This window comes from Rhincodon typus, chromosome 28, assembly GCF_021869965.1.
Source record: "Rhincodon typus isolate 14 chromosome 28, sRhiTyp1.1, whole genome shotgun sequence".
NCBI classification, from domain to species: Eukaryota; Metazoa; Chordata; class Chondrichthyes; order Orectolobiformes; family Rhincodontidae; genus Rhincodon; species Rhincodon typus.
Window position 1 is genome coordinate 11,439,481 of NC_063359.1, and position 22,046 is coordinate 11,461,526.

Sequence of the window (22,046 nt, forward strand, 5' to 3'; positions counted from 1 at the left end):
GAACCCTTTCAAGTTTCACAACATCCTTCCTATAGCAGAGAGATCAGAATTGAATGCAGTATTCCAAAAGTGGCCTAACCAATGTCCTGCACAGCCGTAACATGACCTCCCAACTCCCATACTCAATGCACTGACCAATAAAGGCAAGCATAGTGAACACCTTCTTCACTAACCTGCGACTCTACTTTCAAGGAACTATGAACCTGCACTTCAAGGTCTCTTTGTTCAGCAACACTCCCCAGGACCTTACCATGAAGTGTATAAGTCTTGCCTTGATTTGCCTTTCCAAAATGCAGCACCTCGCATTTATCTAAATTGAACTCCATCTGCCACTCCTCGGCCTACTGGCCCAGTTGTTCAATGTCCCATTGTACTCTGAAGTAAGCTTCTTGTCTGTCACTACATCATCAATTTTGGTGCGATCTATAAACTTACTAACCATACCACCCATGTTCACTTCCAAGTCATTTATATAAATGTCGAAAAGCAGTGGACCCAGCACCGATCCTTGTGGCACACCGCTGGTCACAGGCCATCAGTCTGAAAAGCAACCCTCCACCACCACCCTCTGTCTCCTACCTTCAAGCCAGTTCTGTATCCAAATACCTAGTGCTCCCTGTATTCCATGTCATCTAACCTTGCTAACCAGTCTACCATGCGGAACCTTGTCGAACACCTTACTTAAGTCCATTTAGATCACATCCACTGCTCTGGCTTCATCAATCCTCTTCAGTACTTCTTCAAAAAAACTCCATTCAGTTAGTGAGACACAATTTCCCACACACAAAGCCATGCTGACTATCCCTAATCAGTCCTTGCCTTTCCAAATATATGTAAATCCTGTCCCTCAGGATTCCCTCCAACAGCTTGCCCACCACCAATGTCAGGCTCACCGGCCTATAGTTCCCTGGTTTTTCCTTACCACCTTTCTTAAATAGTGGCACCACGTTAGCCAACCTCCAGTTTTCCGGCACCTCACCTATCAATGATACAAGCATCTCAGCAAGGGGCCCAGCAATCTCTTCCCTCACTTCCCACAGAGTTCTAGGGTACACCTGATCAGGTCGTGGGGATTTATCCAGCTTTATGTGTTTTAAGACATCTAGCATCTCCTCTTCTGTAAAATAGGCATTTTTCAAGATGTCACTATTTATTTCTCCACATTCTCTAGCTTCAAAATCCTTTTCCATAGTAAATACTGATGCAAAATACTCATTTAGTATCTCTCCCATCTCCTGCAGTTCCATGCATAGATGATCTTGTTGATCCTTAATGGGCCCTATTCTCTCCCTGGTTACCTACTATCCTTAATGTATTTGTAGAATCCCTTTGGATTCTCCTTAACCCTGTTTGCCAAAGCTATCTCATGCCTCCTTTTTGCCCTCTTGATTTCCCTCTTAAGTATACTCCTACTGCCCTTATACTCTTCTAGAGGTTTACTCGATTTCTGCTGTCTATACCTGGCATATGCTTCCTTCCTTTTCTTGACCAATACCTCAATTTCTCTCGTCATCGAGCATTCCCCACACCTACCCACCCCTTGCCCTTCACCCAAACAGGAAAATACTATCTCTGGACTCTGGTTATCTTATTTTTAAAGGCTTCCACCTTCCCAGCTGTCCTTTTACCTGCAAATATCCTCCCCCAATCAGCTTTTGAAAGTTCATGCCGAATACCATCAAAATTGGTCTTCCTCCAATTTAAAACTTTAACTTTTAAATCCAGTCTATCCATTTCCATCACTAACTTGAAACAAACAGAATTATGGTTGCTGTACCCAAAGTGCTCCCCCACTGACACCTCAGCCCCATCTTTTTTTCCAGGAGTAGGTCAAGTTTTGTACCTTCTCCAGTGGGTACATCCACATACTGAAGCAGAAAATGTTCTTGTACACACTTAAATTCCTCTTTATCCAAGCCCTTAACACTATGGCAGTTCCAGTCTATATTTAGAAAGTTAAAATCCTCTACCATAACCACCCTATTATCCACAGATAACTGAGATCTCCTTACAAAGACATTGGTTAGGCCACTTTTGGAGTACTGCGTGCAATTCTGGTCTCCCTGGTATAGGAAGGAAGCTGTGAAACTGGAAAGGGTTCAGAAAAGATTTACAAGGATATTGACAGGTTTGGAGGGCTTGAGCGATAGCGAGGGGCTGAATAGGCTGGGGCTATTTTCACTTTAGCAATGGAGGCTGAGGGGAGACCTTATAAAATCATGAGGGGCTTGAACAGGGTACACAGACAAGGTCTTTTCCCCAAGGTGGGGGAGTCCAAAACTTGAGATCATAGATTTAAGGCGAGAGGGAAGAGATTTAAAAGGGACCTAAGGGGCAACTTTTTCATGTAGAGGGTGGTACATGTATGGAATGAGCTGCTAGAGGAAGTGGTGGAGGCTGGTACAATTACAACATTTAAAACGCATCTGGATGGTTATATAAATAGGAAGGGTTCAGAGGGATATGGGACAATTGCTGGCAAATGGGATTAGATTAATTTAGGATATCTGGTCAGCAGGGACGAGTTGGACCGAAGGGTCTGTTTTCATGCGTACAGCTCTATGAGTCTATGACACTATTTGCTTCTCAATTTCCCGCCGACTACTGGGGGTCCATAACAATCCCAATAGGGTGATCATCCCTTTTTTATTTCTCAGTTCCACCCAAATAACTTCCCTGGATGTACTCCGAGAAATATCCTCCAAAGTACAGCTATAATGCTATCCCTAATCATCAAAAACACCACTCCCCTCCTCTCTTGCACCTACCACTTTCTATCTTTCCTGTTGCATCTATACCCTGGAATAATAAGCTGCTGGTCCTGCCCATTCCTGAACCAAGTTTCTGTGTTTGCTACAGTATAGCAGTCCCAACCATGCCCTCAGTTCACATGCCTTTCTTGTCGGGCCTCTCACATTAAAATACGTGCAGTTTAGTTATCAGTCCAACCTTGTTCTCTGCTTTGTTCCTGCCTGCCCTGACTGTTTGTCTTGCTCCTTTTCCCAACTGCACCAGTCTCAGACTGATCTCTTTTCTCACTATCTCCCAACCCCTTTACTAGTTTAAATCCTCCTGAGCAGCTGCAGCAAATCTTCCCAGCAGTATATTAGCCCCCTTCCAATTCAGGTACAATCCTTACTTCTTATATGGCTCACTCCTATGCCAGAAGAGATTCCAATGATCTGAAAATGTGAATCCTTCTCCCCTGCACAGGCTCCTCAGCCACTCATTCATCTGCTCTATCCTCCTATTCCTACTCTCATTGGCCCATGGTACTGGGAGTAATCCAGATGTTACTAACCTCCAAGAGCCTATGTTTTAAATTCCCGTTTAATTTCCTGTATTGTCTCCTCAGAATCTCATCCTCTTCTCTTCCTATGGCATTAGTTTTAATGTATCCAACAACCTCCTTCTGGTCCCTCTCCCCTTTGAGAATATTCTGCACCTTCTCTAAGACATCCTCGATCCTGGCACCGGAGAGGCAACATATTCTGATGTCTTATTGTTGCCGCAGAAATGTCTGTCTGTGCCTCTGACTAGACAGTCCCCTATCACAATTTATCACTTGGAACCTGGCGTATCCCTCATTACATTAGAGCCAGTCTCAGTACCAGAAACTTGGCTGTTGGTGCTACATTTCACTGAGAGTCCATCACCCACTACCTTTTCCAAAACAGCATATTTGTTTGAGATAGAGATAGCCACAAGAGATTCCTACCTTTTCTGAAGGTCACACATCTACCTGACTGTATCTGTGGTTTTTCTCCCTTCCTGAAACTACTATCCATTATCCCTTAGCTCCTGTAAGTTTCTCATTGCCTCTAACTTCCACTCCAACTAATCCATGCAACCCAATAGGACTCACAACCAAACACATTTCGTTCACACATCTGACAGGAAGAGCACATCATTCTACTCAATGCCATTTTTGCACCTGAATAATCTACAGACACAGAAAATAGCACAGTCTTACTTTTCTAACAATACTTCTCTAGAGTAACTTGGTATCTATCTTTTTATATTTTTAAAGTTTCATTAAGAACAGACCTCAGTCAAATATATAACCAAAACAAAACCACTCTACTCATTATTGTAGATTTACACAAAAAAATAAGGTTACCCTTTAAAAAATGCTCCCCTGGTCTGAGCTCCTCACACTGGTTTCTCCAAGGTCAGCTGTGAATTTCACTGTTTGTTTATTTTTCTTGGAATGAACTTCCATGTCCAGAGATAACTTAAACCAAACAGCAGAGGCAGTCAGCTGCAGGTTCACTGTTCAGTTGCACAACTGTGCAGGTTTACTTCTCTGTTTGTTTTACCTCCCATGTGGTATCTGCTTCCTCTGTCTTTATCTTTTTCTTTAAAGTACTGTTGGTTTGATCTCATTTTTCCAAAGTTTCCCAAAGTACGACAGCTTATAAAACAATAATTACTGCTCCAAAAGTTTGAGGAAATCAGCTCCAATTTTGAAAATACCTCAAAAGGGACAGTTTTTACACCCACAATTTTTTCCTATACTCCATCTTGGATTACCCAGAATCCTCTATGTTTCTGTACTGCTCCCTCTGGGAGATCAAATGCACATACCATTTCTCACAATGCTTGTAGAAACAGAAGGTTCAGGCACAAAGTACTATTTTGAAGTTCAGTTCGGAAAGGGTGCTACCAACTAAAACACAGCACTAGTTAATTTGCCAAATCCTGAGCCAAGGAGGTAGGTATTTGAGGCTTGCAGTGTAGTTTGAGATGCAGACTGGTTATAGTTGGGGATAGACCAAGCCTGTGAACAGCCTTCAAGACAGTTGGAAACCAGGACAGCTAATGTTACAGTTATGCAGCTTACCCAATATGGGGAGATTTTCCATCCAGTTTTTAAACAAGTGCAGAAAAGTTTTCCTTAGCTAAACGAGAGCTGCTTCATTCTCCTCTTCTAATTACTTTTTCTCAATTCACTTTCTTCATCCTGCCCACTGAGGTTTCAGCTGGCACGCCACAAAAACTGTGTTCAGGAAAGGTAACAAGATCTGTCCAGGATGTATACCAATACTATTTATGAATGTTAGAGATTAGGGATTAGACCCTAACAAACATGTCATCTGACAGGAGTTAATGTGACAACAATGTTTTCCAGGTCAGCAACAGCAGTGCACCTTCAATGTCACTAAAGTGCACCACGATGGATTTATAGTTAGAGATAAAGATATGTTCAGGACAATTCACAAGCACTTACCTCAGGGCTGTGTAGATACAAGGTCATAACACTTAACTCTGATATTATGGGAGAAAGTTGTTTGTGCCTTGAATAAATTTCTTCTCCATATGTGATTAATGTTATTCCAGCCTTGAGCACCAATATGTGAAGCTGCTGGATTTCATTGACTGGATAATCATACAGAAAGGATGGTGATGTCAAGCTGTACCCAAGTTGGAGAACCTCTCTGAACTGGTCTCACATAAATCACCCTGGAAAAAATGTTTTACAGAGAGAATTAGAGTAAATGCATTAACAATGAACCTGTTACTTCCTGAGTCTATTCACCAAGTATTGTGCAATCCAGCAAACTCTTAAATATATTAGGGAGATTAAACATGATTTACAGTTTGTGTAAAATGATAAGTGGTGTGATTCAAGCAACAAGTTCTGGGCATTCACAACTCTTGGCCTATCTCTGAACGCCAGCATTAACACTGGTGTGCAATGTGAATTCACCATTATCCTTTAACAAGATTTAGCCTATTGTTATCTAATATTACCATACATTCATCTCTGTGGAAATCAACCTTTACTCAGCAAATTAATTGCTTCTGCCTGGGTGCTGGTTGGATGATTTTTTTTTGAGAATTCACTTTATTTTGTTAAGTAAGTTTTTATATCTTGGTTGTGGAAAATGGTCAAATACTCCAATAGGTGACTTTAGTGAATTGTCGATATTGTCCTTTGATTGAGTCAACGAATTGAATATAGATGGTGAAGTTTGAATTAAAAAAACCTGGAATTAAAAGCTAGTTTAATGGCCTCCATTTAAATGTTTTCAATTATCATTAAAAGCCAACTGATTCACTAATGCCTTTAGAGACAGAAATCTGATACCCTTACATCATTAGGCCTGCATGTTACTTTAGATCCACAGCAATGTGATTAACCTTTAACTGTCCTCTGGACAACTTGGAATAGGTAGTACATGCCAATGTAACCAGCAATACCCACATCATGTGAATAACTACTTTACAAAAAAAAACAGTTTTTGGTTGCAGTCTATTCCGTTCACTCCCATTGTAGATTTTGATCACATTTGCAGGTTTGTTTTTAATTATATTATCCAAGAATTTAATCCTTGTAAAGAGTTAGACTAACTATACATCCCAAAGAAGTAATAACGCTAAGTAAAAACAAAATACTTAAAATACCCAGAAACCAAATTAATCTTTCAAGTCAAATATGACACATGTTCAGTTCTGAAAAATGATTTTTCATAACACTGCTTCTATCTCCACAGATGTAGCCAGACCTATCAAGTATTTCCAATACCTTCTGTTTTTCTTTTCAGATTTACGGCATCTTTGGTGTATTTTCTTTGATAATAACAGGGAAAAAGAAACTGTTGCTGAAATTAAAGGCAGATGTAACAGATTGCTGGGTAGGAACCCCCTAAGAAGGTAGCCAAAGTTATCTAGAAGAGAATGAAAATCAGTGCACCATCTAATAGCTTTCATTTATTTAAGGAAGAGATTCAGTGATCTCTTACGGAGAGTTAAATGTGCTTAAGGCACTCATGTTTGTACATGTCGCCCATTACAGACAGTGCCTTCACTCATCTTCGGATCTATCATCTTCTTATCAATTATTTGGGTGACAAGAAGTCCTGTCTGAAAAAGGAGCATCTGTAACAACTCAATTCTTTCTTTGTTTCTTGTCAAGAACATTCACCTTAAAGAAACATTAAATTCTCATCTTGGGGGAGAAAAGTATCTATATCACTACGTCAATGCTTCTCACATTGTCTATGTACCAGTCCTCAAAGAAATGTATCTCAGTGGGGTGGGGGGTGCTTCCTTGGTAAATCTTGATGTATTGGGAGGAAGTGGACAGATCAACAAACATTTGAATGAGTAAAAGATTGGAGTGGGTGTAACTTTTTTTTATTCGTTTACAAGATGTAGGCATCGCTGACTAGGCCAGCATTTATTTTCCATCTTTAATTCCCCAGAAGGCAGTTTACAGTCAACCACATTGTTGTGGGCCTGGAGACACGTGTAGGCCAGACCAGGTAAGGATGGCAATTACCTTCCCTAAAGGACATTAGTGAGCCAGATGGATTTTTCTGACAATCGGCAATGGATTCATGGTCATCATTAGACTCTTAATTCCTGACTTTTTATACTAAAGTTAAATTCCACCATCAGCCATGGCAGAATTCAAACACCAGAACATGGCCTGGATCTCTGGATTAATGATCTAGCATGATTCCACGAGGCCATTTCCACCAACTATTGTGGAGTTGGCTGGTGACAGCTGGAACATGCTCAAGGGTCCTGACCCAAAAAGTCAGCTTTCCTGTTCCTCTGATGCTGCCGGCCTGCTGTGTTCCTCCATCTCCACACTTTATTATATCTGGAACATGCCCATCTCTGTGTTAAGTGCTTTCTTCAAGTATCAGACGTGGCGATACTCATCATCAAAGAAAGAATTGCTGAGTGTGCACTTTCAGGGAAGATTATCCTGAAGGTAAAGGTCAAACATGTAACTAACTGTGAAGCTCTTTAACTAGGATATTGCCATCTGCCTCCTGGAGCCACAGCCTCAATTGCGTCTCTTCATTCAGCACCTCTAGGGTGGTAGCTTCCTTGTGAAGCCAGCTACTTAGGAGACAATCAATAGTGAGACATAGGGACTGCATAAAAAGGAGCACTAGGCTTCAGCAACCTCCTTGCATCTGATTCATAAGACCCACTCCAGGACATCAGCACAAAAACCATATTTGAAAGCCCAGTGAAGAGCTGAGAGAATGCTGTTTTGCCAAATGTACCATCTCCTCAGTGTGATGTTAAACCCATCCATTCTCCCATGTGGTTGTAAAAATAACATGACATTTCTACAAATATCGAGGAGTTATCCTTTTTGGCTTGGATGATATTTTTCCCTTTAATTAACCTAACAAGAACAGATTTTCTGGTTCTTATCATGTTGCGGTTTGTGAGAGTTTACTGGAAACAAATTGCTATATTACCAGCATCCCAGCAGTGACTGCATTTTTAAAAATAACTTTGAGACATTTGAGTCATTTAAAGGTCCAAATAAATGCAACTTTTTCAACAATGAATGAAGTCATGTGTAGCAGTGATAAGGATATAAGAGCAAGAGTCCCAGTTGTTAAATTAAGAATGGTGAAATAATCACCTTCAATCTTAAAGATCCAGATTTCAGAAGCCAAAACAGCGAAAAGATCATCAATCTCTTGTACGGGAGATGAAGGCTGCTTACAAGTAGTTTGACATGATGAACAAGTGATAGGAATCCAGGATTAGTAATCCCATGGAGAAAGGTGAGTTGATAAGGAAGATTTGAAAAGGGGAGATGTGCAACCAATTGCACAAAATGCCCACAAACTATAAGCTGTCCTGAAGATTTCAATGGCCTGGAAAGTTACTGTAGCTTCAACATGACAGGAACAGGTGCTCGGCAAGATATTTTCTGGAATGACAGCCAACCCGGCTGCAATAGATGCTTCAAACACAGTTCTTTTGTTGGGTGGTCCTGTTATAGTGTGGATCTCATTGTGTCTATTTTTTGCTTCTGTCTGCTGCAACCTTAATGGAGTCATTAGGCATGATTTTATGGGATATACCTGTTCATCAATGACCAGGCACACATCTCCATGCCATGAGGGATCATATAGAACATGATATCCTTTGAGAGTCTCACTATTGTTTCCAGTGTTATATTAATGATACTGCTCAAATAATCAATCACTGACAGAGTCACAACATTATACATCCCAACTCCCCACCTTCACAATGTCTGTGCCCTCTTTGAGTACTCAGCTTCACTATTCCTAAACCCCTGATCCTCTCACCCTCACACTGCGCCGACTCCCACCATCATGGATTCTGTCCCCACACTCCCTGCCTTCACGTCTCCTGCTCTGCCCTAGTCTCGATTCCTTCCTCCTTTATGACTGCAGGGTTTAGCCTGTAAATGACAGCAGATATTCATTGTGATGTTTCTTATTCTGATACAGAATGAAGATTTCAAGAATTGTCTTCAAACGACAGCTCACATTTCTATGCATGGAAGATGAAGACACCAAAAGGTAGTTGTGATATCTACAGCCGGCATTGTATATTTGAAAGCCCGGGTAAGGAAAAATAAAGTCACCTTTGTTGAAACCTTTATTGTAATTTGGTAGACCAGGACAAATTAGGGGAATGTTGTATCAACACTTCTTTTCTACAAAGGAGCCTTTTATTTCCTTTAACAAACCTGCAGAAACTCAACAGGTCTGGCAGCATCTGTAGAAAGAAAGCACAGTCAACATTTCAAGTCCAGTGACCCTCCATCAGAACAGGGTAATCAGATCTGAAACAGTAACTCAACTTTCTCTTCACAGTTGCTGTTAGACCTGTTGAGTTTTCCCAGCAATTGCTGTTTTTGGTTCAGATCTGAAGCATCCACAGTTCTTTGCTTATTTTTTAGCTTTTGTTGTCTCAGCTGGGACTGTGAAATGATGGCACTGGCTGTAGATAAGGCTTCTCACCTTTCTGGCACTTTCTCATCCTCCATTAACAAATTTGCTGGGAGAGTGTGAATGAAATTTGCACTCCACCAAGGATGGCTGAGTGACAGGAAAGGCAGCCAGGGCCAATGCAGATTAAAATGGAAGTTGAGGGTCCTTAACTGTGAAATATTATTTCTTGCTTCAGAAGAAAATGAAAAAAAAAAATTCTTTTTGGATTTTGTTGCAGAACAACCTTCACAAACCAACTGAAATATAGAGCTTGTGAGACCAGAACCATTTAGATCATTGCAGATCAGCGAGAAGTCTATGTTGCTATTAAATGCCATAGGTAGAGACCTCAGTGCCCACAGAGGCACCCTGTGGATTCCATGAACAGTATGGCAAATCTCATATTGCACCAAGAATGGTTGTTACAGTGCCTCATGTATGATATGGGTAAGATGTTGAAGATAGGATACTCTCTGCTCTCCTCTGGCTCCAAGCCATAACAGCTTTGTCCATATAGTCTGTAGATTTATCCTTTTACCTGCATAATTTTCCAGATCTTTGAGGCAGGAAACTGATGTGTCCCTTCCCCAGCCGGTGTAACTGCCAGGTGCTCTGGAAATCACAGAGCGTCAATGGGAAATGTTCGTAGCTCCAAGACAAGCTCCATCTTTGTCAAGGCCCTGACTGTTGCTATGCAGAGCTCAGATATATTCCATGACGGATCAATCCATTGCGGATTGTGAATTGTTAACACCCAATTCAACAGTTGAATTACACAACTTCTGAGCCTGGCCACATGTTGTCTGTTTTCCATTTTTCTTAAATTACCCCCTCCCCAAAATCCCCTGCCCTTCACACACACATTCACATGCACAGGCAACACACAAATATGGCCTTCTCTTGTTTGTGTTTTGTTTAGAGAGGACTCATTCTCTCCCTTTCACACCTTAATTTGCACTCATTTTACACCTCTTTCTCTCTTTCACCACCATTAACAATTTTTGCACTAGGTCTCCACACCATTATATCTCTTTGCCCCACCTCCACCTCTGTCAAAATTTTATTAAAGGAAAGATTCCAACTCCTTTAAAGCATTCGAAAACATTAATTCCGATTCTGTCTCCGCAGGTGCTGCCAGATCTGTTAAGTTTCTGCAACACTTTCTTTATTTGTATTATTCAAACCTGTCGTTTCTTTGAACTTATTGACTCCCACTTCAGATGTCATTCCTTTTTCAAATCCTGGCTTCTTTCTGGAAATTTTCCCCTAAATCCTACCCTTCTAACTACAGCATTCTTTACTCTCCCTTTCTAATATATTGCCTTCCTAAGTACTTACTCAAATCCACCTCTGCCTCCTTATCCTTTGAAGTCCATCTTGAATGAAACAACACCTCAACTTTGTCACTCAAAACGTTTTGCATTGAGTTACCAATTTCTGTCTCTTCTGGTCAGCAATTCTAATTGTCTGTGCAATGTGCCCAAAAGGACTATTGTCCTCAACTTCATTCACCACAAACCCATTGCATTGTGCTCAATTGAAAATTCCTGTTCGTGTCTCCATAATCAGATTTCCAAACAGGCCACTGCACTAAAATGACCCTAACCAACTGTAAATCTGTTTGACTGTGACTTTGGAACATTAATTCTTCTTTGTTCTCTTCATCCTCTAACCATTCCATTGTCTAGCTGAATCAAGCCACTCTTCTATAGTTCCACTTGTATATTGCCAAAAGCGCCATACATTCTTGAGTAGAAATCTCTCTTTTCTGAATACCCAAAAAATTGTTAGGATCTACAAGGACCTAGACCGTTCTTCTTTCTTATGTACCTGCTGCCCATTGTGTGGCAACATTATCCACAGTCACATTCCACATATATGCTTCCCAACGTTTACTTGGTCAATCTGATACAAAAAGCTGTATGAAAGGGATATGTGACATCCAGACTTAATGAGGCCTTTCGATCAATTCCAGTCTTTTCACTGGGTACTGGTACAGTGTGAACCATAAGATCCACAAACTTTGATGCATTATTTAGCCCCAAAGTTAAGCTACGTATTTTAAGTTATCTTGCAGCAATTTCCTTCTCACGTTCTTAATGCCCCTTTGGCTTCATTATTGTGTATAAGTCTGTCCAAAGCTTTTTCATTCCCGAACTTTGCAACATGCTATGAGTTCTTCAAATATTTATCAAATTCACCAGCCTACTTGGAAATATATTGCCATCCCTTCAGTGTCACTGGGTCAAACTATTGGAACGTCCTCCCTTATGACATTATGGGTCTACCTACAGCAAATGGACGGCAGGGTTTCAAGGAACAGCTCACGACCACCTCCTCAAGGGCTTCCAGGGTTGGGTGATAAATGCTGGCCCAGCTGGTGATGCTTACATCTCATAAGTGAATTTTTTAAAAAATTAAAATCGCAGTTTCAGGTTTTCCCTGGCTATGGCTGGATGTGAACACAGGAGGTATGGTTAGTAAGTTTGCAGCTGACTCCAAAATTGGAGGTGTAGTGGACCACAAAGAAAGTTACCTCCAAGTACAACAGGATCTTGATCAGATGGGCCGATGGACCAAGGAGTGGAAGATGGAGTTTAATTTAGATAAATGTGAGGTGCTGCATTTTGGAAAGGCAAATCAGGGCAGGACTTATAAACCTAATGGTAAGGTCCTGGGGAGTACTGCTGAACAAAGAAACCTTGGAGTGCAGGTTCATAGTTCCTTGAAAGTGGAGTTGCAGGTAGACAGGATAGTGAAGAAGGCATTTGGTACGCTTGCCTTCATTGGTCAGTGCATTGAGTATAGGAGTTGGGAGGTCATGTTGCAGCTGTATAGGACATTGGTTAAGCCACTTTTGGAATACTGTGTTCAATTCTGATCTCCCTGCTATAGGGAGAATGTTGTGAAACTTGAAAGGGTTCAGAAAAGATTTACAAGGATGTTGCAAGGGTTGGAGGGTTTCAGCTACAGGAAGAGGCTGAATAGGCTGGAGCTCTTTTCCCTGGAGCATCGGAGGCAGAGGAGTGACCTTTTAGAAGTTTATAAAATCATGAGGGGCATGAATAGGGTAAATAGCCAAGGCTTATTCCCCGGAGTGGGCAGTCAAAAACTAGAGGGCATAGGTTTAAGATGAGAGGGGAAAGATTTAAAAGGAACCTAAGGGGTGACATTTTCATGCAGAAGGTGGTGCGTGTACGGAATGAGCTGCTAGGGGAAGTGGTGGAGGCTGGTACAATGACAACACTTAAAATGCATCTGGAGGGGTATATGAATAGGAAGGGTTTAAAGGAATAAGGGCCAAATGTTGGCAAATGGACTAGATTTATCAAGGATATCTGGTCAGCATGGACTAGCTGGACTGAACTGTCTTTTCCATACTGTACATCTGTATGACTCTATGACTGTCAGTTTTGATACAATCAATACTTACCTATTTTAAGTGAAAACATCATATTGTGAAAAATCACTCCTGCTGTCAATTATATAAGGAGGTGCCTATTGGATTTAAGAGTGAGCTAAGTTTAGTGAGCCTCTGCTTGTTTATGATCCATAGCAGACAGTCTGAGAGTTCTGGCTTTATTTACTTTGATTTATTGCCTTTGTGAATATTATGATTAGTACCATCACAAGCAGGTAGGAGCAGGGCATCTCATGGATGTGGGACTAAACAATGTTTTCCAACTATGCTGGACATGCAGCAAATTTAATTTATTTCGACAAATGTTAAGAAAATAAGTTCGTATTCAGTGTCAAATCTATCAGAAATCATTGAGCTGGAGACAATCATCGATGACTTTCACTTCAGTAAGAAACATTGGTCTGATGTGGCAACCAGGGACTCAGCCCTTCGAAGTGCTTTTTTAATTGTTTTCCTGTTTGTTTTGATCCCATTTGCTTTTTTGATGGAGATTAACATATACAGTGGCATCATCTGACTTATTATGCTGTCAAAATCAATTTGAGGAGGAAGTTTGCATGCCAGAGGATTATGCGTGTCAACAAAAATTATCTTGCAACATATAAAATGTGAGAATAGTTTTTAATCCGATCCGAAGTCACTCTTGTGCATTTACTGAACAATGTATTTCCATGATATTGTGTCATTTTTCACAATATGCCATGGGGATAGAGAGGGAAAGAAAGGATGGTATATTCACAATATTTCTATAGAGGCGCATCTTTCTAGAGGCCTTAAAGAACTGTTAAAGTTAAGGACCAAACGAAAACAAGCTGGTACATGGCTGGACCTGCACATTGAGATCCAAATAAAAATGAGATAGAGGAACCGATCTGCCAGGAAATTTAAAAGCTATGTGGAAGTAAAAGTGTACTATTGGCAAGGGACTTTTATTTTCTGAACATGGACTTCATAGAATCCCTACAGTGTGGAAACAGGCCATTTGGCCCAAAAAGTCCACACCAACTCTCTGAAGAGTATCCCATGCAGACTCACCCTATCTCTGTAATTCCCATGCCTAATGCACCCAGACTCCCCTCCAACCTATTCCTGTATTTCCCATGGTTAATTGACTTCCCTTATATATCTTTGGACTGTGGGAGGAAGCCCACATAGACACAGTGAGAGTGTGTAAACACTGCACAGACAATCAGCTGCAGCCAGAATTGAACACCTGTCCCTAGGACTATGAAGCAGCACTGCTAACCACTGAGCCACCATGCCACCCAAAGGTTGTTTTCTCAATTTATGGCATTTAACATTAAGTCCTAAAGGCTGCAAAGTGCTTTCAAAGGCAAAGGAAGATAGAATTCCATGGAATCTGCATAAAATCTTGACAGGGACACACGTCCCTACTTGGACTTGTGGAAAAAAGATTTAAGGGCAGGAACAATGAAACATTCTTTATATAAAAAAAAGCCTATATTTCTCTGACGCAATGAGGGCTTACTCACAGATTCTGGGCATTTCCGGCAAGACCAGCATTTGTTGTCGACGCTCATTGCCTTTAAGGTAGCAGTGAGCCATCTTCTTTAACTCTCTGCTCTGTCTGGTGTAGGTACACCCATACTACCATTAGAAAGAAAGTTCCAGGTTATCAACAAAGTGACAGTGTAGGGAAGGTGATTGTAGTTCAAATTCAGGATGGCATGTGGCTTGGAGGGTAACCTATGTTCTTTAGACACCTGCAGCCCTTGCTGTAATAGGTGGTAGAGTTTGCAGGTAGCTTGGGACTATACTGTTGAAGAAGTGTTTCTGAGTTGATGGAGTGCACATTGTACATGATACAATTGGGGCAATATGAGCAGTGGTGCAGCAAGGACATGTTTAAGTTGAGCTGATCAGGTGAGCGGCTTTGTCCAAGATGGTGTCAAATTCCTTGAGTATTTTTCAAGCAGTCCTTATCTAGCAAAATAGAGAGAATTCCAAAACCTTCTTGACATTTCCCTTGTAGTTTGGAAGTTAGGGCATGATTACCACCATAGAATTCCCAGCGTCTGATTTGCTTTTGTCACCACAATGCTTAAAGTGACTGGTGCACTTCAGTTACGATCAATGGTAGTGATTTGGATACCAATTCTGGGGTCAATTTTCAGTGATAGTGGTGCCATTGTATATAAGGGGAGATAGTTAGATTTTGTCTTGTTGGAGATGAACATTATCCACAAGCTTGTTTGACTTCAATGTAAATTTCCATCTTATTAACCCAAGCCTGAATAACATTCAGGTCTTCCCTAGAAAAAGGTTGGAGTTAGTGGAGTTGGAGTGGAGAAGATTTTGGATACAATTAAAGCAAAAAGCATATACATAAAGTGTTAAATACATTGGTTTTAGTTAAGTTTTACAAGTCATTCAGTCCAGTAAGGATACCTGTTGTTGGTTGAAAAGGGAACCAAAGGTAGAGACTCCAGAAACTCTGACCTCAGTTTTCAATTGGCCTTGTACATGGAAGTGTTTCTGAACAACTAGAGGATTGCATATGCTACACTAGCTCAAAAAGAGTAGAGGGGTAAATTTGGTAACTGCAGGTCATCAGTTTATCCTCATTGGTTGAGTGTATTTCTAAAGAGCATTGTCAAGGACAACCTTCAATTTTCACCTTGAGAAATGTGCGTTTTTAAGGGATAGCCAGCACAGATTTCTGAAAGGGAGAATTTGTATTTATACAGCATGATTGAATTCTTTTGATTGAAAGGACAAATAGAAGAGGCATATACTAGATGTTGCATATATGGACTTTCAAAAGTACCACAGATACTTTTTGAAAGCAAAAATACATGGTATTGAAGGTTGAGGTAACTTCACACAAATTTACCAAAAAATTCAGAGTCAGGGAGCAATTGAATGGATGCATTCCTGATTAAAGAGTTCAAGGGGTTTCCTGATTAAAGAGGTGGCATGGTGGCTCAGTGGCTCAGTGGTTAGCACTGCTGCTTCACAGCACCAGGGACCCAGGTTTGATTCCACCCTCGGGTGACTGTCTGTGTGGAGTTTGCATATTCTCCCTGTGTCTGCGTGGGCTTCTTCTGGGTGCTCTGGTTTCCTCCCGCAGGCTAGATGGATTGGCCATGCTAAATTGCCTGTTGTGTTCAGGGATGTGTAGGTTAGGGGGATAGGTCGGGGTGGGATGCTCTGAGGGTCAGTGTGGACTTGTTGGGCTGAAGGACCTGTTTCCACACTGTAGGGATTTTATGATAATATATCACCAAGGAGTCAGAGTTTCCACCATTGCTATATATTTACATCTCTCTCGCTGTCTACATATAATATATACACATACACATATGTGTACATATAAATAACCTGGGCCTGGGAATACAATTTCTGACTGTGAGATGACATTAACTTGATAATGCAACAAGTAACAAGTCAGCCATTAACAGACTTCAAAGTCACAGGCTACACAAATTGTAGATAGGCCTCAGTTGTTGTACTATATATATATATATATATATATATACATGAAATTCTTGAGCTTCACACTGTGGGAAGAACATCTAAGGTTTAGAAATGATGTGCAGGTGCCAGTATTGGAGTGAGTTGGACAAGGTCAGAAGTCAGATGACACCAGGTTATAGTTCATCAGGGTTAATTTGAAATCACAAGCTTTCAGAGTGTTGCCCCTTCAAGTGAAGTGAGAGAGAAGCACACAGGCACATAATTTAAAGGCAGAGAGATCAATGGGCAGAGAGATCAAAAGATCAGACAAATAGCATGAGTGGAGTGTTGACAGGTTGAATAATAGGTCTTTGCAGGTCATTAAGAGTGTCACAAGGCATGAGTAAAGTGTCAACAGATGAATAAGAAATAACCGGATGACCTATAATCTGATTTAAAGAGGCAGAGAGAAAATTACAATAAATTAAAAATAAGGTGGTGGTGGAGACAAACCAAATGGCTGGAATAACATGATAGGTATAAAAGTCGCATGCTGAGGGTCTAATTAAAGTAATAAGTAAACGCTGATTCGCCAGACAGGAACGTTCCTTCGCAGTCAGGGAGCACTTCAGCAGTCAAGGACATTCAGTCTCCGATCTTTGTCCTCCAGGACAGCCTTTGAGATACACAACAACACCAGAATCACCGAGCAGAAACTGATAGCCAAGTTCTGTACCCATGAAGTCAGCTTCAACCGTGATCTTGGGTTCATTTTGTGCTACATGTAACCCCATCACACTGTTCTGTACCTGTAAAATCTTCCTTACTGTCCTGTTTTGTCACCATCACCTTGATAAATCATTATGATCTCTCTACCTTAACTAGTTTGTACAGTTTTGGATTACTTATTACTTTGGTTAGACACGGGGCATGTGATTCTTATATCTATCATGTTATTGCAATCATTTGGTTTGTATCCAGTACCACCTTTTATTGTAATTATCCATCTGTCTCATTTAATCGGATTATAGGTCATCTCTTTGCCTGTTATTCAGCTGTTGCCACTTTATTCACAGCGCCTAATACTTTTGAATTCCTGCAGAGACCTATTATTTGGCTATCGACACTCCACTCACAGTACTTGTATGATCTTTTGATCTCTCTGCCCTTGATCTCTCTGCCTATAAATTATGTGCTTCCCTCTCACTTCACCTTATGAAGAGGCAATGCTCTGAAAGATTGTGCTTTCAAATAAACCTATTGGACTATCACCTGGCTATGTGTGACTTCTGAACTAAGGTTTAGAAAGGATGCAAAGGATACTTACCAGGATGATATCAGAAAGGAGGAAATTGAGAGGGTGGAGAAACTAGGATTATACTCCTTCAGGAAAGAAAAGTTAAAAGGAGATTTGATAAATGTTTTCAAAATTTTGAGGGGTGTGGTTCAAGCAAGCAGGGAGACTTTATTTCCTCAGGTAAGTGAGTTGGTAGCCAAACATAATTAGCAAAAACTAATGAGAAAATAAGGAGAAATTTCTTCACACAAGTGGAGGAAGCTTTGGAATCTACTATCTAGTTCAGATTCAATATAAACTTTTAAAAGACAGGAAAACATGTTCTTGAAGAGGCTGATTTGCATATTTTTAAAAGAGATAAACTGATGTAATGATTAAATTGGACAGCCCTTTCAGAGAGTTGAGATGGGCTTGATGAGCCTAACAGCTTCCTCCTGTGTGAAAGGGGTTTGACAAATTTGCTTTTGAACTAGATATAACATTAAATAGCTTTGAGTTTGTATCAACAAGTTTCATAAATACCTGGCAATATTGTTTCTGATACATTTGAGGAAAAATCTGTATTAAAGTAAAAAACTGCACTGGAAATGATGGAGTAAACTATCAGTCAACACTGAGCAAAAGAAGATAGAATGGAAGGATTAGAGTGGAGGACTGAAGACAGACAGGAGACGTAGCTCAAGAGGTGTTAGAGGTAAAGGGTGTAGTGACTGAATGGATTTTCTTCAACTAGATGGCAATGGGAGGAGGGAACAGCGCTAATGTGTGAAAGATGTTTATGAGATTGTAATACTGGAGAAGAACATGAAGGGTAAAACCCTGTGAAGGCATTTGAGAGTGAAGATGAGAATTATGAAGGCAGCTCCTTGTAGCAAGAGTGATGAGGAGAGGACTTTGTGTAGTTTGTGGATTAAATGAGTTCTAATTGTGGGGTGTGAAGTTCAGAATTGCAAAAGAAGGCAGATATATTGGAATTCAGATTGATAAAGCTAATGGCCAGGGTTTTGATGGGAAATGCTGCAGAGTTGGGAGAAATTGGGTTTTGTAACTATGCAGGTGTGAGGGAGGAAACTTAACTGGAATTTGAACAGCACACCAAGATTCCTCACTTCCCAAGGCATTCAATCCAAGAAGTGGATGAGCCAAACAGTCTCCAGTGAAATGTTACCAAAGCCAAGTCATTTGCTTAATTTTCCACCAGCACCTGGGTCTCTGACGGATGTATCCTATAAAAGGGTCACTCATCAAGGGCGAATCTATTAAAGGGAGTGCATTGGCCTGGATACTACACCTGCTGCATAATTAATTATGCAGAAACAATTCTACATTCTGCTTTGTTCAAATTCTAGCCAAGTCAGAATTGGCAAACTCAAGCTGCATCCTGTCGATGTTGAACAGAATGTAATAAATTATTGCAATCATAATCTACAAGATGACAACAACCTTGAGTACTGTAAAGCACAGATGTTTTGTAGATTCCTGTCAGACAAGTAACAAGGATGCAGAAACTTATAGTTGTATCATCTGTCCACTTAGATCTGAATACGTGGTCATTCTTTCCTTCAATTCAACTTTAACTCTGATCATTTTAATGTTGATCTTGTTCTTTGTGCACTTTCTCTGCAGCCATAAAATTGTATTCTTCACTCTGTTCTATTACAATCACACACTTCGTATGGAATGATCTGCCGGTAATGCACGCAAAACAAAACTTTTCATTGTACCTAGGTGCATGTGATAATAATAAATCAAATCAAATCACACCAAATCATTGGAACAGAAATCAATCATTTAGTCCTTTGAGCTGTTTAGTCCTGTTGTGTAATTCGACAAGATCACAGCTAATTTGTGCTTTGCCCTATATTTCTTAATAACTTTGCATAACAAACTTGGTTTTAAAATTAACAATTGAATTAATCAATTTGTCAACTGATGTTTTTGAGGAGAATTCCAGACTTCTTGAGTTCTGTTTGTGGACTTTTGCCATGGCTCAGTGATTAGCATTACCCCACAAGCAGAACTCATTTAATCCACAAACTACACAAAGTCCTCTCCTCATCACTCTTGCTACAAGGAGCTGCCTTCATAATTCTCATTAGCATTACTGCTTCACAGTATTAAGGGCCTGGGTTTAACCCCAGCCTTGGGTGACTATCTGTGTAGAGTTTGCATGTTCTCCCTGTGCCTGCATGGGTTTCCATGGAATGCTCCAGTTTCCTTCCATAGTCCAAAGGTGTATAGGTTAGGTGCATTGGCCATGCTAAATTGCCCTGTGGTATGCAGACTGGGTTGGTTAGCCATGGTAAATGTGGGATACAGTGATAGGGTCTGGATGGGATGCCCTTCAAAGGGTTATTACAGACTCAATAGGCTGAGAAACTTCTTTCAGGACGAGAGGGATTCTACATATTTTCCCAGTTTTATTCCCCTCAAAGTTCAGGCTGCAATTTTAAGCTATACTCACAAACTCACAACTAATTAAAACTATCTCACTCAGTCGGTGGGGGTGGAAAGTATTTCAGATATCAAGTCAAAAAGAAGGAAGCCAATAATAAAATAGCATGATCAAGGAAGGCTGCTTAATTTTCATTACAGATTTGAATTGCAACAATGTACTCATCTAATCAGCAGGTTAATATAAAGTTGAGTCCTGTTAACTGTGCTGAAATGATTGTCCATTATAAAGTTGGAACGTCCTTCACAACTACTTGTGAGAAATAACACTGTCTAACTTTTCTAGTCCAGGAACAACTTATGAAAGGACAGTCTTCATCAAACTGTCATTCAACAACAGTTGAGGTGAAAGATTAAATGGCTGCTGCTTACTATCCTTTTTTCGACTTCCCTTTTGTCCTTTGTTTTGACTTTTTCACTGTTCTCATTAATATTGTGTGATTTATATTCATATCATCCTGCATACACCTTAATATGCATAAAGGCACCTTTTAATTTTTAATGTTTTTCTAGACTGATAGAATTAATTGGAAAATTAAATTGTTTCCTTCCGAATGCTAATTGCATGACAATAGACCAGAGCTGAGATTGCATCTGGGTTTAGCTGATCCCTGTTCACCTTGACTTCTCCGACAAAATAGAATCCCACCATATCTTCCAGAAGCTTCTTTTTTGATAAGGGAACAAGTCGCTACAATTTTGATTTGTGCAAAATGTCAACATGTTTGACTAATAAACAACATTAAGCTGACAACATGGATCAGGATGATGAAATGTTACATCTGGTCAACAGTATACTATGACTCTGAGCCCTGAATTCTACAAACAGAACATAAAACACTGGAAAAGTTTAAAACATGAGTGCATCACAGTGAGTATATGATGAATGACCTGCTTTACAGCTTGATGGCATTTCTAATATCAGAACTTGGAGGATAAACTAGACTGAACAGATGTATCATTTAAAATTTATGTAGATTACACAATAAATTGCTAATGGGAGGCGAAATGTAATAAGAAAAATGATTTGCGAAAATGCAGAAGATGTAAATCTCTTGATGGCGTCAAGAAATATTTCGAAGTTTCAGTGAGTGAGCATTTTAGGAATAGTGACCATAACTCTCTAAGTTTCAAAGTCATTATAGAAAGAATCGTAGAGTTATACCACATAGAAACAGGCCCTTTGGCCTACCATGCTAGACAGCAAACATGAAACAACACTAATCCTATTTACCTGCACTTGGTCCATAGCCTACTATACTATATTTTGGATCCAGTTTGCCAACTCGTCTTGGGTCCCATGGATTCTTACCTTTTTGACCAACCTTACACGTGAGATCTTGCCAAAGGTCTTAATTGCTTACAAACAGGAGACAAAGCATGATGATGGAGGGTTGTTTTTGTGATTGGAAGCCTGTGGCCAGTGGTGTCCTGCAGGAATGGTGCTGGGACTCCACTGTTTATTATGTACATTAACAACTTGGATGTGAGTGTAAAGGTTTGATTAGTAAGTTTGCAAATGACATGAAAATTTGGGTTGTTGTAGATACTGAGGAAGACGGTCTCAGGCTCTGATCTGATATTGATCAACTGGTAATTTGGGTAGAGCATTGGCAGGTAGAATTCAATTCCAATAAGTGTAAGTGCATTTTAGGTTGTCTCATAAGCGAAGATATACACAATGAATGCTATGTCCTTAGGGAGTACTGAGGAACATAGGGACCTTGCTATG